Source organism: Labrus mixtus, chromosome 6 (genome assembly GCF_963584025.1).
Source record: "Labrus mixtus chromosome 6, fLabMix1.1, whole genome shotgun sequence".
NCBI lineage: Eukaryota > Metazoa > Chordata > Actinopteri > Labriformes > Labridae > Labrus > Labrus mixtus.
The window spans coordinates 31,017,772-31,031,454 of NC_083617.1; the positions used below are offsets into that span (position 1 = coordinate 31,017,772).

General features: G+C 41.0%; 1 protein-coding gene across 2 annotated transcripts in view; it reads left to right on the forward strand.

Moving 5' to 3' along the window:
- The window catches only part of dnajc12 (DnaJ (Hsp40) homolog, subfamily C, member 12), a 97,064-nt gene that overhangs the window by 67,825 nt on the left and 15,556 nt on the right, over nucleotides 1-13,683 (forward strand). Inside the window, exon 5 of one of the 2 annotated variants that reach the window (XR_009673349.1) lies at nucleotides 10,484-10,633. The exons of the other annotated variant lie outside the window; for it this stretch is intronic. The gene's annotated coding sequence lies outside the window, so the exon portion shown is untranslated. The remainder of the gene's footprint in view (nucleotides 1-10,483; nucleotides 10,634-13,683) is intronic. 2 annotated transcript variants of the gene reach the window in all.

The window sequence follows — 13,683 nt, forward strand, 5'->3', positions numbered from 1 at the left end:
TTAACATGCACCAACATGCATAAATTATACTATAGTGCCACCATATGGTAAGTCATCATGTGTTTTTTGTTCGAAGCTCATAATTTGTTTCCCATTAGCATTAGGAAAGTAACTTTCGCACAGCATGTTTGGGATTTTACTGATTTTTTACTGTGCTGCAATTCAGAAGTTCACTACACTATATACATTTTTTTGTTAACATTTTGAAAAATAAAAGTGTTCATTTATAATTGGCTTGTAAGATATTAATTAACACAAATAAACTTCTTTATAGACCACTTATCAACGCTCATAAGATGTTTATTAACATCGATAAGACTTTATTAGGTTCATATTAATGCCTTATAAAGATGAATTAAAAAATACTTTATTATGCACTTATTAAGAGTTAATAAAGCTCCTCTGCAGGTACTGGATCTACAGTGGGAACACTACTTATAAAGATTAATAAATACTTTAATATGCACTTATTAACAGTTAATAAAGCTCCTCTGCAGGTACTGGATGTAAAGTGGGAACACTACTTATAAAGATTAATAAATACTTTAATATGCACTTATTAACCGTTAATAAAGCTCCTCTGCAGGTACTGGATCTAAAGTGGGAACACTACTTATAAAGATGAATAAATCCTTTAATATGCACTTATTAACAGTTCAGTGAGAACAGGGTCTAACTTTCAAGTAAAGGCAGAAACAAAAAGGTCTATTAAACTTCAACTCAAACAGTTTTTGAAAAAAAAAAGGTCTTACAAATACAAGTATTATCTTTAATGTTAACTGTAAAAAACATTTGGTGTGTCATAGCTACCAACATATCTGATCAAATTCAGGGAAAATGCATAGTTGTATTTAACCCTTGTTACTGTAAACAGCTGTAAATAAAGTGTTGAAGGTGGACAAATATCAGAAGACTAGGACACCTGGAGCCCAAGGTCTGAATACCAGTCAAGAGATGCACACAGGAATACATTTTCAAACTTTGTATGTTAAGAACACAAATATTGCAGGTCAAGATTACAATATACAATTAACTAATGCAATTAACAACTAAAGTAATAAAGTGTGCACATGAAATAAAATACACATTTGAAGTATCTAAGCCCAGTCTTTTTAGTTTGGGCTCAATCCAGGTGTGTGTTTCTGTTTAATCTGTGCTTCTGCTCTATGAAGTAGCAAAGAAAGTTCTTCCTTAGAAGAAACAGTCTTCTTAATCCCTCTCGAGGTCTCGAAGGTTCGGCTCACTATCCAGTTAACTGGAATTTCAGTTCTATGGTGGATGCTCTTGTCGACGGATGGTCACACCACCCCTATAAAGATAAACATGCACTTCAGTAACAACACAGGCTTTATTTCAATTTAAGCAGTTAGCATTTAAAAAGTGTTAAAATAACATATGTTTTTATTCACAATTTTCTATTAGCTCTGTTGTATTACAAAAAAAGGTTAAAGAGCCTCTTGATCAATTTACTGTTGAGCTTTTTATTGATTTGACAACATAGGACACTTTACTGTAATAACTGTACTATAAAACACTGAAGCTCTGTGTGAGAGGGTCCAGCTTATATCAACAGCCTTGATCAACAGTGGCGCCCCCATAATGTTTTTATAGGGTGGGCCAAATGGGGCCGCTGAAAATCTTGGGGTGGCACAATCCTTAATTGAATTACAAAAATTCTGTAGTGCTGTTGTATTGTTAGGCATAGGCTGAAAAGTATTGAAGAAACTAGTTTAATTTTCCTGAAGAAGAAAAGTATACTGCTTTAATTTACTAAGTTGCACTAACTAATTCTGCACTTTTTGTTCATTTTCAATATAGGACAATATGTACAAAATGGAAAAACATTACAAAATTAATTATAGATACATCTTAACTCATATTTGCAGCTTATTCATATGTCTGCATTTTGGGACACTTCTTTTTTCAGTACAGCTTTATGTGTCTGTTGCTGTGTCTTTTGGCAAACAAATCAACAAAATGATCAAGATTAATGGCCTTAGCTCTCCTTGACTCTACACTCAACAGTCCCAAATTGCTCAATCACTCATCACTCAATGTGTTTCTCAAGGCAGTCTTGATTAACTTTAGCACAGAAAAACTGTGCTCACATGCTGCAGTGCCCACAGGTAATACAAGTGCAATTTTGCAAAGTTTAAACATCTCATGGATTACCTCCTTAAATGGCTCAAGGAAGACAGCAAGATCTAATAAACTGGTCGGTGTCTCCTGGCCACCAGCTTGTTTCCTTGAAAGAATTCGCTTAAGCTGAGGTATCTCATACTCGTATTACTCGTACTTGTATTGTGAGGCAAAAAGAAACACAATACCTTTCTCACAAAATGTGGTACTGTAGGGATTCAGTGGTTGTATTCCTTGCATTATTACACAGTTTTCTTTAGAGAATATTCTCTTCAACTCAGACAGCACATCAACAATCGGGAGGAATGACCCTGTGCGAAATGACAGTTTATCTGTGTTAACTTGTTTTTTAAATAATTGGAGTGGAAATGTAATATCCATCAAGTCCAGAGCAGTGGTTCTCAAACTTTTTAGACTGCGTACCACCTCCGAAAATATTTGGCTCTCCAAGTACCACCATTATGGTAGACGTTAAAATACACTGTAGGCCTATTTCAACACAAGAGGCAAATATATTCGTAAAAATAATATTATTTATTATTGACTGTTGGCAGCCACGCTGTAGGCCTACTAAGGGCTAGCGCTAGAACTGGCACTTAAACTCCACACAACACTGACATTTGCCCAAATCAAAAAAAGTGCAGAACAATAAAAATGACAACTTTATACCAACAACCTGTTTGGAAATATTTAGTCTACAGTGTTTCCCACACAAACACGATACCTGGGCCCAAGTATATTTCCGACCTGTTCTTATTTCATTTTTCATTTATTCATAAAATTGCTGCGTGCCTGAGAGAGCGAGAGGGAGCAGGGGAGAGAGAGAGAGCATGTGAGAGTGCAGGCGCACGCTCCGCAGGCTCCATGCAACCAGATCCGCTGTATTATAAGTCTCTGCGTTCAACATAGCAAAACTGCCTTTTTAAAAGAAAAAATCCCTCTCGACTCCTGCGGACTGTTAAAACAGCAAAAGAGAGCAGAATCACATCAGCTTCAGAGCTACAGAGAGAGAGATAGAGGGAGGGGGAGCGTTAAGGTCCGCTGTCCGTACATGCATCAAAACTGAAGCGTCTCCTGGTTCCGTTTTAAAAATGTACAGCTGCTTGCTGCCGATTGTGTGCTGAACTCCAATAAATAACAGAATATATGTTAATGTAGGCCTCTCTCTTCATGTAGGCCAGGGGTGGGCAAACTTTTTGACTCGCGGGCAATGGGTTCTAAAATTTGACAGAGGGGCCGGGCCAGGAACAGATGGGTGGAGTGTTTGTGTGAACTAATATAAATGACATGTAAAAGCCATTACATGAAATGATTTGGCCTTTAACAGGTAGCAAAGCATGAATATGCATTGTACAAATTGATTTCCAAATGCATTCTGTTGGGGTTGTATCAAGTCAACCAAAAGTTTGGTTCTCTTCCAAACCTGGAGCCTCACGTCCCTGGAAATATGCAGATCTTAGGCGCCAGTAATAATCTTTGGGGGCCTCGTGCTTCTGGTGCAAGACACTGAAAGCACTAAGAAGGGCAGATGCAGGGTCAATGTAGGTGGAGTATTCCTGGCACAAAGCATTGCAGAGCGCAGAGTACTGGTATCTGATCTCAGGCTGAAGGGTAGTCGTGAAGTTACGGACACTCTTGGAAGTTGTCTTCCAGATCAGCCTGAGTTTTTCTCTTGTGGATGCATCAGGTACATCACTGAGACACAGGTTAATCGCTCCGAGGTAATCATCGATGCAGTGGTCTGAGTTATCTGAGTCAAACCGCTCTACATCCTGTGACATAGATTCAATGAGCCTTATGCGCATTCTTTGATCTCTGGGTAAAAGGGAGCCATCCGAGTCATCTGAGGTTTGGATATTCCTCAGCTGTGAATCCTGCGATGGGAACCTACATGTCGCGGGAGGGGGCCTGGTGTTATCTCTGCCTCTGGGGGCTGAGAAGTCACCCCCCTTCCTATGTGGTGATTCAAACCTGTGAAGGTGTGAAAGGGTGTCACAGCTGTCAGGGAACTGGGGCGTTGCCCCAAGGAGCGGGGCTCCACAGTCAAAATCAGGGAAAAATAGACTTATTTCCTCAGTCCTTGGGTTGTCCTGGCTGCTCGGTTCTTTACTGAGCTTTTTCAGCAGGGTTGTTTGATCTCTTGAGGGGCTTGGTCCAGGATCGGAGTCATATCCTGACGATATGTTTTGCTCCATGCTTACCTGTGCTCCCTGAATTAATTCAAACATGTCCAACACTTTCTGCTTGGCAGTTTGTAAGTGCTGACTAACAGATTTGTTTCCTTTCTGCAAGGATCGGACCTTTGGTGGGAGTGTCCCCATGAAAGCACGGACACTCCTAGCCGTAGTCTTCCAGATCTGTTTCAGTTTTTCATGTGAGGACGCATGAGGCAGGTCAAGGAGACAATGGTCGACTTCTCTAAGGTAGTCGTTAATACTTGAATCTGGGCTATCTGGGTCAAAACGCTTCAGATCTTTGGCCTGAGGTTCTATCTGCCTGGTTCGCAGACCCTGACCCGAAGGCTGACGAGGGCCGTCCGAGTCGTCTGACGAATCGTAAGCCCTGTGGTTGTCACGGTAGTACGGTTGCAACCGTGGCGGGGTTTGTGTTCGGCTCAGACGTGGCCGTCTATCATGGGACAGGTAATATTCGGTGCCCGATTGGACCCGTGCCTCCTCCCTGTCTCTAGGGGGCGTGAAGTCCCTCTTCCTGCGGGGTGAGGGTTCTCTTGGCTCAAAGCGTATTGCAGAACGCAGGGGCCATGGGGCATTTCCCCATGACGGTGCTTCATGGTCTGGGGAGGCGTGGCGCCCTTCATCTTTACTCACCCAGCTCTTTATCGGGTAGTCTGAGGACGTGTGCGCTTTTGTGCATGGGTCGACCCGGCGGTATCTTCCCCTCTCCTCCAGATCCTTCAACATGTCTGTCTCCCTCCTCCATGGGCTTGGTTCAGTCTCCCATCCTTCGTCTGAGGTTCCCTCAGCTGATCTGGGGGCTGCAGTACTTATCTGCCTATCCTGAAATCTGGGTACCGTGTCACTTCGTTTCTTCTGTTCGGCCAGTTTGCTGCTTTCATACAGTGTTTTATTCTCCTCCCGCAGGGCCATGCAATTTTCCTGCAAGGTCTTTAGTTTATCCTGCATTCTTTCGAAGTCGTCCCGCAGGATCTGTCCTTCTTCTTGTACCCGGGCTAGCTGTATCTCATTCTGCACATTTGATTTGCGCTGATAAAGGAGGAGAATTTCGCCTAGAACATCTGAAGTTGTGCGTGTTGGCTTCCCAGTTGGTTGATTTGCATATTCAACCAAGCCCTTTAGTTTCTCTTCACATGTGCTGAGGGTGTAGGAGTTCAGACTGTCGAGCTGCTCTATAGGGAGGTGGATAAGATTAGCTACGTCTTGAAGGGGTGGATCGTCTGATCCACAGCGAGCCTTGGCCCATGGTTGATGTATGTCTTCTGCATACATTCTGTCTTTATTAGGGGTGATTCTGGCTCGGTGGTTGACAAGATCAACTAGCTCCTCTAATTTCTTATCACTAATGCTAATTGAATAGCTATATAGGTTGGCACTCTCCTCTGAGGAGAGGTTCGTCAGACCGGCAGCAGTTTCTTGCAGTGCGCCGTCGTCTGATCCAAAAGGAGTCTCAGCTCCCGGCTCACCTAGGGTCTTGGTACACATTTTTCATGATAAAATGGAACCACAGTGGATTACTGTTTAAAAAAAAAACGCTAAGCTAAACAAAGCTAGATCAACACCAGAGCAAATCTTATCTAGGTTTCCCAACTGATCACTGCAGTCTATCCTGGAAGATAGGAGAGGGGATTCACACCTCAAGTCCTCAAAGGAAGGGAGGAACTCACACCTCTCAGACAGCTGGCTATGCGACAATGATGAGGTTACACTCTCATCTGGCCAAATGGCTCTCAGACAACAAGGAGCACCACAATCCTTTAGTAGAATACTTCAGGATCAAAATCTGGATTAATGCAACAAATCAAGTTCATTGAGAAAGTCACACTAGCTGCATCCTTATGTCCAATTGTTGTATGGACACAAAGGGGACAACAGTTATTGCTTTAACCGTTAACCAACAACATACAACACAACTAAGCCACAGCTTGATGTCTGCTTTGCTTAAACAACAAAAATTTAAAGAAAATATAATTTTCTTCAGAAAGATCCCTTTTAGGATTTAAATTCGGATTACTGTGCATTTACAGTGCAATAAAGCTGGTTTATTGAAGGCCTCACACGGGCTGCACCATTTGTTGGGGTTGTATCAAGTCAACTTTGGTTATATTCTTTAATAATTATTTCTAATTATTAATAATATAAATAAAATATCATTAAACTATGTTTAATCTTGTTTTGGGGCACCACCCTGTACTCAGGGAAATATAACCAAAATATCACTCAAATCAGTCTCAAATTAGTTATTTAATTACTAATATTATTAATAATTAATAACTATATTTAATAAATTGAAGGCGTGAAATCCGTAAAACAAAGCCTTCGCACCCAGCTTATATCACAATGCAAATACACCAGTAATCACAAACAACTGCTCTCTTAAATTATAAAAGAATTTATTTAAACAAAGCAACATCAATCCAAAATCAATGAACTTAATCAAACAAATAACTATTATAAACTAATCTAAGCAACAAACATTATCAAGCAAGGCTTGTGGATGAGGTGTGAATGTGTGTGTGTGTGTGTGTGTCTGTGGATGAAAGAAAGATAGAGGAGGGGAAGAGGGGGGAGATTGCTTCGTCCCACGTGGTCGCCCTTCCGATGGCACACACCTAACAAAGACCTAATGTGGCCTTAATGTCTAAAAGAGACCGAGTTCGGCCCTACACGATCTGTGTCTCTGAGGCGTCTGGATGGCCGCGAGTGTACAGATCTCTCTCTGTGTGTGTGTGTGTGTGTGTTAGTCAAAGGGGAAGAAAAAAGGATAGAAGAGGAGCGTAGAGGTGGAGAGAAATGCGTGCCTGAAGAGGCCGGATCACAGTCCGAATCCCGCACCACAACTCGGAGTAATTCCCTTCATTCACAGAAACAAACCCAACAATTCATTTAATTAAATTACATTTTAATAAACACAGTAGAGAAACTCACGTTCAGTTTCAGTGGGAACAGTGTTGTTGATCTCCCTTTTTTTGCCAGTGCATTAAAGTCTGGAGTTAGTTTTGTAGTGGTAATTCTCAGGATAGATCCGAGGTGTTGGTCAGTTAACTTGGATCTGTGAGGGGCTTTGTTGATATTCATGACGCTGAATGTCTGCTCACATATGTAGGTCGAGCCAAACAAAGTCAGCATCTTCTGTGCCGTCCTCCGGAGGTTTGGAAACGTGGCTTCGTTAAGTGAAGCATAAAAGTCATTCAGTTTAAGAGAGTTGAACTTCTCCTTTAAGACGGAGTCAGACTGAAGATCGATCAGTTCCAATTGCAGCTCCTGTGGTGCTGTTTCAGGGTCTTCTGACACCAGCTGAAGTGACTTTTCAATGTTTTCAAAATCAGAAAACCGACGGCAGAATTCTCCGTGCAATGCAATGCAAATGCAAAGTCACAAAGCCAGTTCTTGTCGCTTAGCTCAGGAAATTCGTCGGATTTCCCCATTAACTCCAAAAATGCGCTGATCTCCTCTTTCAGCTCCCACACTCGTTGAAACACTTTGCCCAAACTTAACCAGCGGACACGAGAGTGGTACAGTAAGTCCTGATGATCCGCATCAGTTTCCTCCAGGAACGTAATAAACTGACGATGCTGAAGTCCCCTTGCTCGTATAAAGTTAATAAGTTTTACAACTGGATTCACGACATGATTAAGCTGCAATACAGACTTACACAGAGATTCCTGATGGATGATGCAGTGAAGGAAAATTACATCCTGGTCAGGGTTTTCCTCTTTCACTTTATCCTGGATTCTTTTCAGCAGCCCAACATGTTTTCCAGATAAATTTGGCGATCCATCCGTTGTGACATTGGCAAGTTTACTCCAAGGTAGCTTCATTCTCTCGATGACAGCAGACACCTGGTTATACAAGTCCTCTCCTCGCGTTTTTCCTTTCAGGGACTCCATGGTCAAAAACTCCTCCGTTATCTCAAAACTGTCATTAATCCCTCGGATAAAAATTAGGAGCTGAGCAGTGTCTTTTATGTCATTACTTTCATCCAGCGCTAGTGAATATAACTTAAAGGACTCAGCCTTTTTGTTTAATTCGCTGGCTATATCTTCGTCAATCAGTTCCACACGGCGAGTCACAGTCCTGTGTGATAAACTGATTTTTTCAAACTGGCCTTGGCTCTCCGGACACAAGAGACCTGCTGTCTCTACCATGCATTCTTTTAAAAACTCGCCTTCGGAGAAAGGCTTGCTAGCCTTTGCTAATTTGAATGCCAGCAAAAAACTTGCCTTGGTAGTTGACTCTTGAATCGCAGTTTGTTGGTGAAAAAAATGTTGCTGAGTCTCTAAATTAGCCTTCAACCTCTGAGCCGTAGCTGCCCGTTCTTGCGTGGACTGCTTGTTAGCGTAGTTAGCATGCTTCGTAGCAAAGTGACAGCTGATATTGTACTCTTTGAAAACTGCGACAGTTTCTTGGCATATCAGGCATACAGCCTGAAGTGCGCCATCTATTGTGGAAACACGGGCATTACAGGGGAAAACGAACTAGGTTTAATTCGGTGGGCCGGATTAAAAAGCCCAACGGGCCGTATATGGCCCGCGGGCCATAGTTTGCCCATGCCTGATGTAGGCCTACAGCTGCTTGCTGTAGGCCACGGGTACCATAGTTTGAGAACCACTGGTCTAGAGCTTGGTTTTACCTGACGTCCTGAGCACTCTGAGGGAGCAACGCAAATGTTGCATTGCTTAGCAAAGGTCTCTGTACTGTCCCAAATCTGATTGAAAAGAGAGTCCTCTCTATAGCTTTTTAGTGTGTCAACAAGAGAACCGATAAGGGTGACAGCTGTTACCAAATTGAGTTGTGGGGACTGTAAAATATCTCATAGATGTTTTATCTGACCAAAAGACTTTTAGAAAGTCTGAAGGAGGGCAACAAACTTGAGATCTATATGGGCTAATAGACCTCTTGCCTCTACAGCTCTGTCCCTGTTTCTTTCTTCAGATATATTTGTCAGAAGACAAATGATGGCTGGCAGTCTGTCCCTCACTGTCTGCCCACCGTGTTTCTATCAACCTTTGTAACTCTCTTGGAGGCCTTTCATACATCTCCCTCTGTACCTCTAGCCATCTTTGGTGCACATATGGGAGGCATTTCACACTGTCCACTAATACTAAATCTAAGCAATGCGCATTACAATGAACATAAAAAGCTAATGGGGCCTCTGCTTTGGTCCGTGCTTGCACACCTATGTTTTTTCCACTCATGACAGAGGCGCAGTCATATGCTTGCCCTACAAGGTGATTTTTGTAGTCAAGTCCATACCTCTGTAAGATTTGTGTAATTTTCTGTGAAAGGGCTGCAGCATCCAGTCGCTCTGCTGCTTCAAAGGTGAGGAAACTTTCACATATGGTCCCATTAAAATAGTACCTTATAACGAATTACATTTTTTCTGTCTTTGTCTTTAGTGTCATTGGCCATAATGCTGAAAGCCTCAGTTTGTTCAACTTCAATAATGATTGTTTTTCTGACCATTTCAGCTAGACAATCAATTATCTTGTTTTGTGTACTATGTCCAAGGTATGTTGCATTTCTTTGACTTGTCATTTTCTTTTTCACAATGGGCTAGGAGGTCCATGATAGAGAGGAAATTTCCCTTTTTTTTGCCCTCTGTTTCTTGAAGAGCTCTCTGTGCAATGTTTTGTATAGCTGTGAGGAGCAGGGTTTCTGCAACAGTTTTAATCTACTCTCTATTTTCCCTCACTAACTTATCATATTCAGCATTTAATGAAACTGAGAGAGAGCATTTTTTTAAACAAGTGTGTTTATTGAGAATTTCAATATTACACTTTCAATATAACAAAAACTACACAGATATACAGACAAACCAACAATTAAGATGCACTCAAGAACATTCACAACAAGGTAGAATACCAGTCTTCGACAGGGCAATACATCAAACCATTTTGAAATATAATTTAGATTTCTCAAGGACAACCATATAATGAGGAAAGAAAGAAAAAGGAGGGTCTCCAGTTTTAAATTCCTGGGTGTGCACATTGCTTGAACACCTCCAACATCATCAAGAGAGCCCAGCAGAGACTGTTCTTCCTGAGGACTCTGAGGCGCAACCGGCTCCCACAGAAACTGTTGATCAGCTTCTACCGCTTCACAATTGAGAGTATCCTGACCTATTGTTTCACTGTATGGTACTCCAGCTGCACTGCTGCTGAGAAAAAAGATCTGCAGCGGGTTGTGAGGACGGCTGAGAGGCTTTTCGGGTTTCCTTCTCCCAAACCTGAACGATATCCACTCAAGCCGTCTCGTCACACGGACCACAAACATCCTGCAGGACCCCTCACACCCCGGTAACCCCCTTTTCACCACCCTCCCCTCAGGTAGACTGAGAACCCCCAACACATGCACAAATAGGCTGCGGACCAGCTTCTTCCCCAGAGCTGTGGACACACTACAAACACACACGCACCCCCGGACTACAATAATGGAATGTGCAATAACTTTTGTGTTTTAACTTTATTTATTACATTATTTTTTACAAATGTTTACAGGTATGAATGTGTATGTGGGTATGGGTGAGATGTGCTTGGATTGTGTTTGTGTATGTGATTGCTTCAACTGAGTTTTTCTAAGGCAAGACTGTGTAGTAATCCTTCGAGCCACTTCTGTAGGCTTGGTCTGTTAACTGATTTCCAAAACACGGCTATAATATGTTTCACTTGAAGTTAACAGAAGATAATCAATTTCTTGTCTGTATTGCTCAGTTGACAGTTTGTAGGGAAAATTCCAAGGATACATATTTTAGGGCGTACTGTCAACGTTATATGAGTTACGTGTGAAAGAATGTCCAAAACCTCTACCCAGAATGTGTGGACAAGTGGGCAGACCCAGAGACAATGGAAAACTGTGCCCTTTGCTCCATATTTGCAGCAGAGATCAGGAATACAAGGGTTAAATTTATTTAACAGGGTGGGTAATATATATTGTCTCATTATCCACTTATACTGGAGAAGTTTAAAACGGGTATTTATGGTTCGAGTTTGAGCATTAAAGCAGATCTCTTGCCAATCCTCGACTGTGATCTCATCATTTATATCCTCACACCACTCAAGTCTTTTACTTTCTGAGGACTCCTTGGAGCTGTCCATAGCTAACTTGTAAAAGCGAGAAATCTTACCACTCGTGGAGTGATGATTCACTGCTAACTTTTCTATAGAGGTGAAGAGGGCAAGGTTAGAGAGTTTTGTGTCTTGAATATGTAGTTTCTAATCTGCAGAAACTTGAAAAATGTTTTGGATGAATGTCATATTTGTGTGTCAACTCTTCAAAAGATGTCCTTTTCAAACAGATCTGCTATTGGGTTTAGGCCTTTGTTTGCCCATATTTTAAAACCCATATCTCTTGTACCAGGAGTGAAGTCATTGTTCCCCCAGATTGGTGTAAATTGTGATAATACTGGAGTTTCATTCAGATATTTATGCAGCTCATGCCAAACCTGTATTATATTGTTAGCAAAAGGGTTTTGTGTAGATTTCTTTAGTCATTTTAATTTAGCTGAATACAATAAGACTACAAATAAGACCGCAGAATGCGGGCTGCCCAGAAATGCCACTGTAGTTTTAACCCACCTCTTTCAAAGGGTAAATATAGCAGGGAGTGCACGTTGCTCCATATAAAATTGCAAAACATGCGTTTCATTCTTGTAATTCTTCCCCTTAGAGCAGGAAGTCTAAGGGGAATGGACTGAAAAAGGTAAAGAAATTTGGGGAGAACGATCATTTTGAGAATATTAATACGCCCAATCATGGATATTGGTAACATTGACCATCTATTTACTGATTCAGACACAGAGTCAACTAGTGGTTCATTATTTGCAGATATTAAGTCCTCGATTTTAGGGGTAATTTGGATACCTAGATATGTAAAGCTATCTGAGACTATTTTAAATGGTGTTTGTATAAGTGGGTTTAACCTCTCTGAATGTTTAAGGAAAAGAATGGCAGATTTGAATTTGTTGATCTTATATCCTGAGAAAATACTGAAGGCTTGAATAGTATGAAACAAACTGTGTGTAGACTTTTCTAAATGTGATACAAATAATATAATATCATCAGCATACAATCCAATTTTATGCTCAATGTTGTTTATCATAATACCCTTAATATCTTGATTGCTCCTGATTGCAATTGCCTGAGGCTCCACTGCAAGCACAAATAGTAGTGGGGAGAGGGGGCATCCCTGGCGGGTGCCCCTGGAGAGATTGAAGGCTTTAGACAAAGCATTATTAGTCATCACAGATGCTACAGAGTTATTATACAAAACTTTAATCCATTAAATGAAGTAGCTACCTATACCGAATCAAGCAAGAACATCAAAAAGATAATGATGTTCCACCCGGTCGAAAGCTTTTTATGGGTCCAACGATATTAATGCTGTGTCTGGAGTCTCTGTCTTTTCATGAATGATGTTTAAGACTCTACGAATACTATGGAAAGCTTGGTGTCCCTTTACAAAGACATTTTGATCAGGGTCCCAAAGGCAAGGCAGGTATTTCAATCCTTCGGGCTAGTACTTTAGCTATTATTTTGGCATCTGCATTAATCAATTGATATAGGTCTATAGGACTCACATTTTGTTGGTGTTTTCCCAGGCTTTAAAATTACAATTATAAGGGCATTTCACAGAGATGGGGGTAATATACCAACACGAAAGCTTTCTTCCAACATGTCAAGCAATGGGGAAAGTCATTTGTCTTTAAAGATCTTGTAGATATCAACAGGTATCCCATCTGGACCAGGGGCTTTTCCTACTTTCATTTTATCAATTGCATCAGAGAGTTCAGAAATAGTGATCGGAGAATCAACCTCGGCTTTAGCTTCCTCACTAAGTGAAGGAATCTCTAACATGTCAAAAAAGTTATGAAGGGCATCAGCAGTTTGTGGAGATTCTGATGAATATAGTCTTGAATAGTATGATGCAAATTGTTTATTAATTGTATTGGGGTTTGTTATTTTTACGCCATCTACGTTCTCAATTTCATTGATTGATCTCTCATTATGAAGTGCTTTTATGCGCCATGCCAATAGTTTGCCTGCCTTCTCTCCCTGATCATAATATGTTTGCTTCAGTCTAATAAGCCTGGCTAATGCTCTGTTGGCGGATAACTCATTATTTTTTTTGTCTCTTTGTTATTATTAATATTTATTTCTAATTCAAGCTCTTTTATTTCTCTCTCAAGCTGTAGCATCTGCTGGTGTTGTTTATTTGACTGGTTTCTGGTGTAGCCCATCATTTGTCCCCTAATGTAGGCTTTAAATGCTTCCCATCTTATTGAGGAGGAGGTTTCAGTCGTATTAATTTGAAAGTAGTTTTCAATATTGGATCCAACAAATTCCAGGAA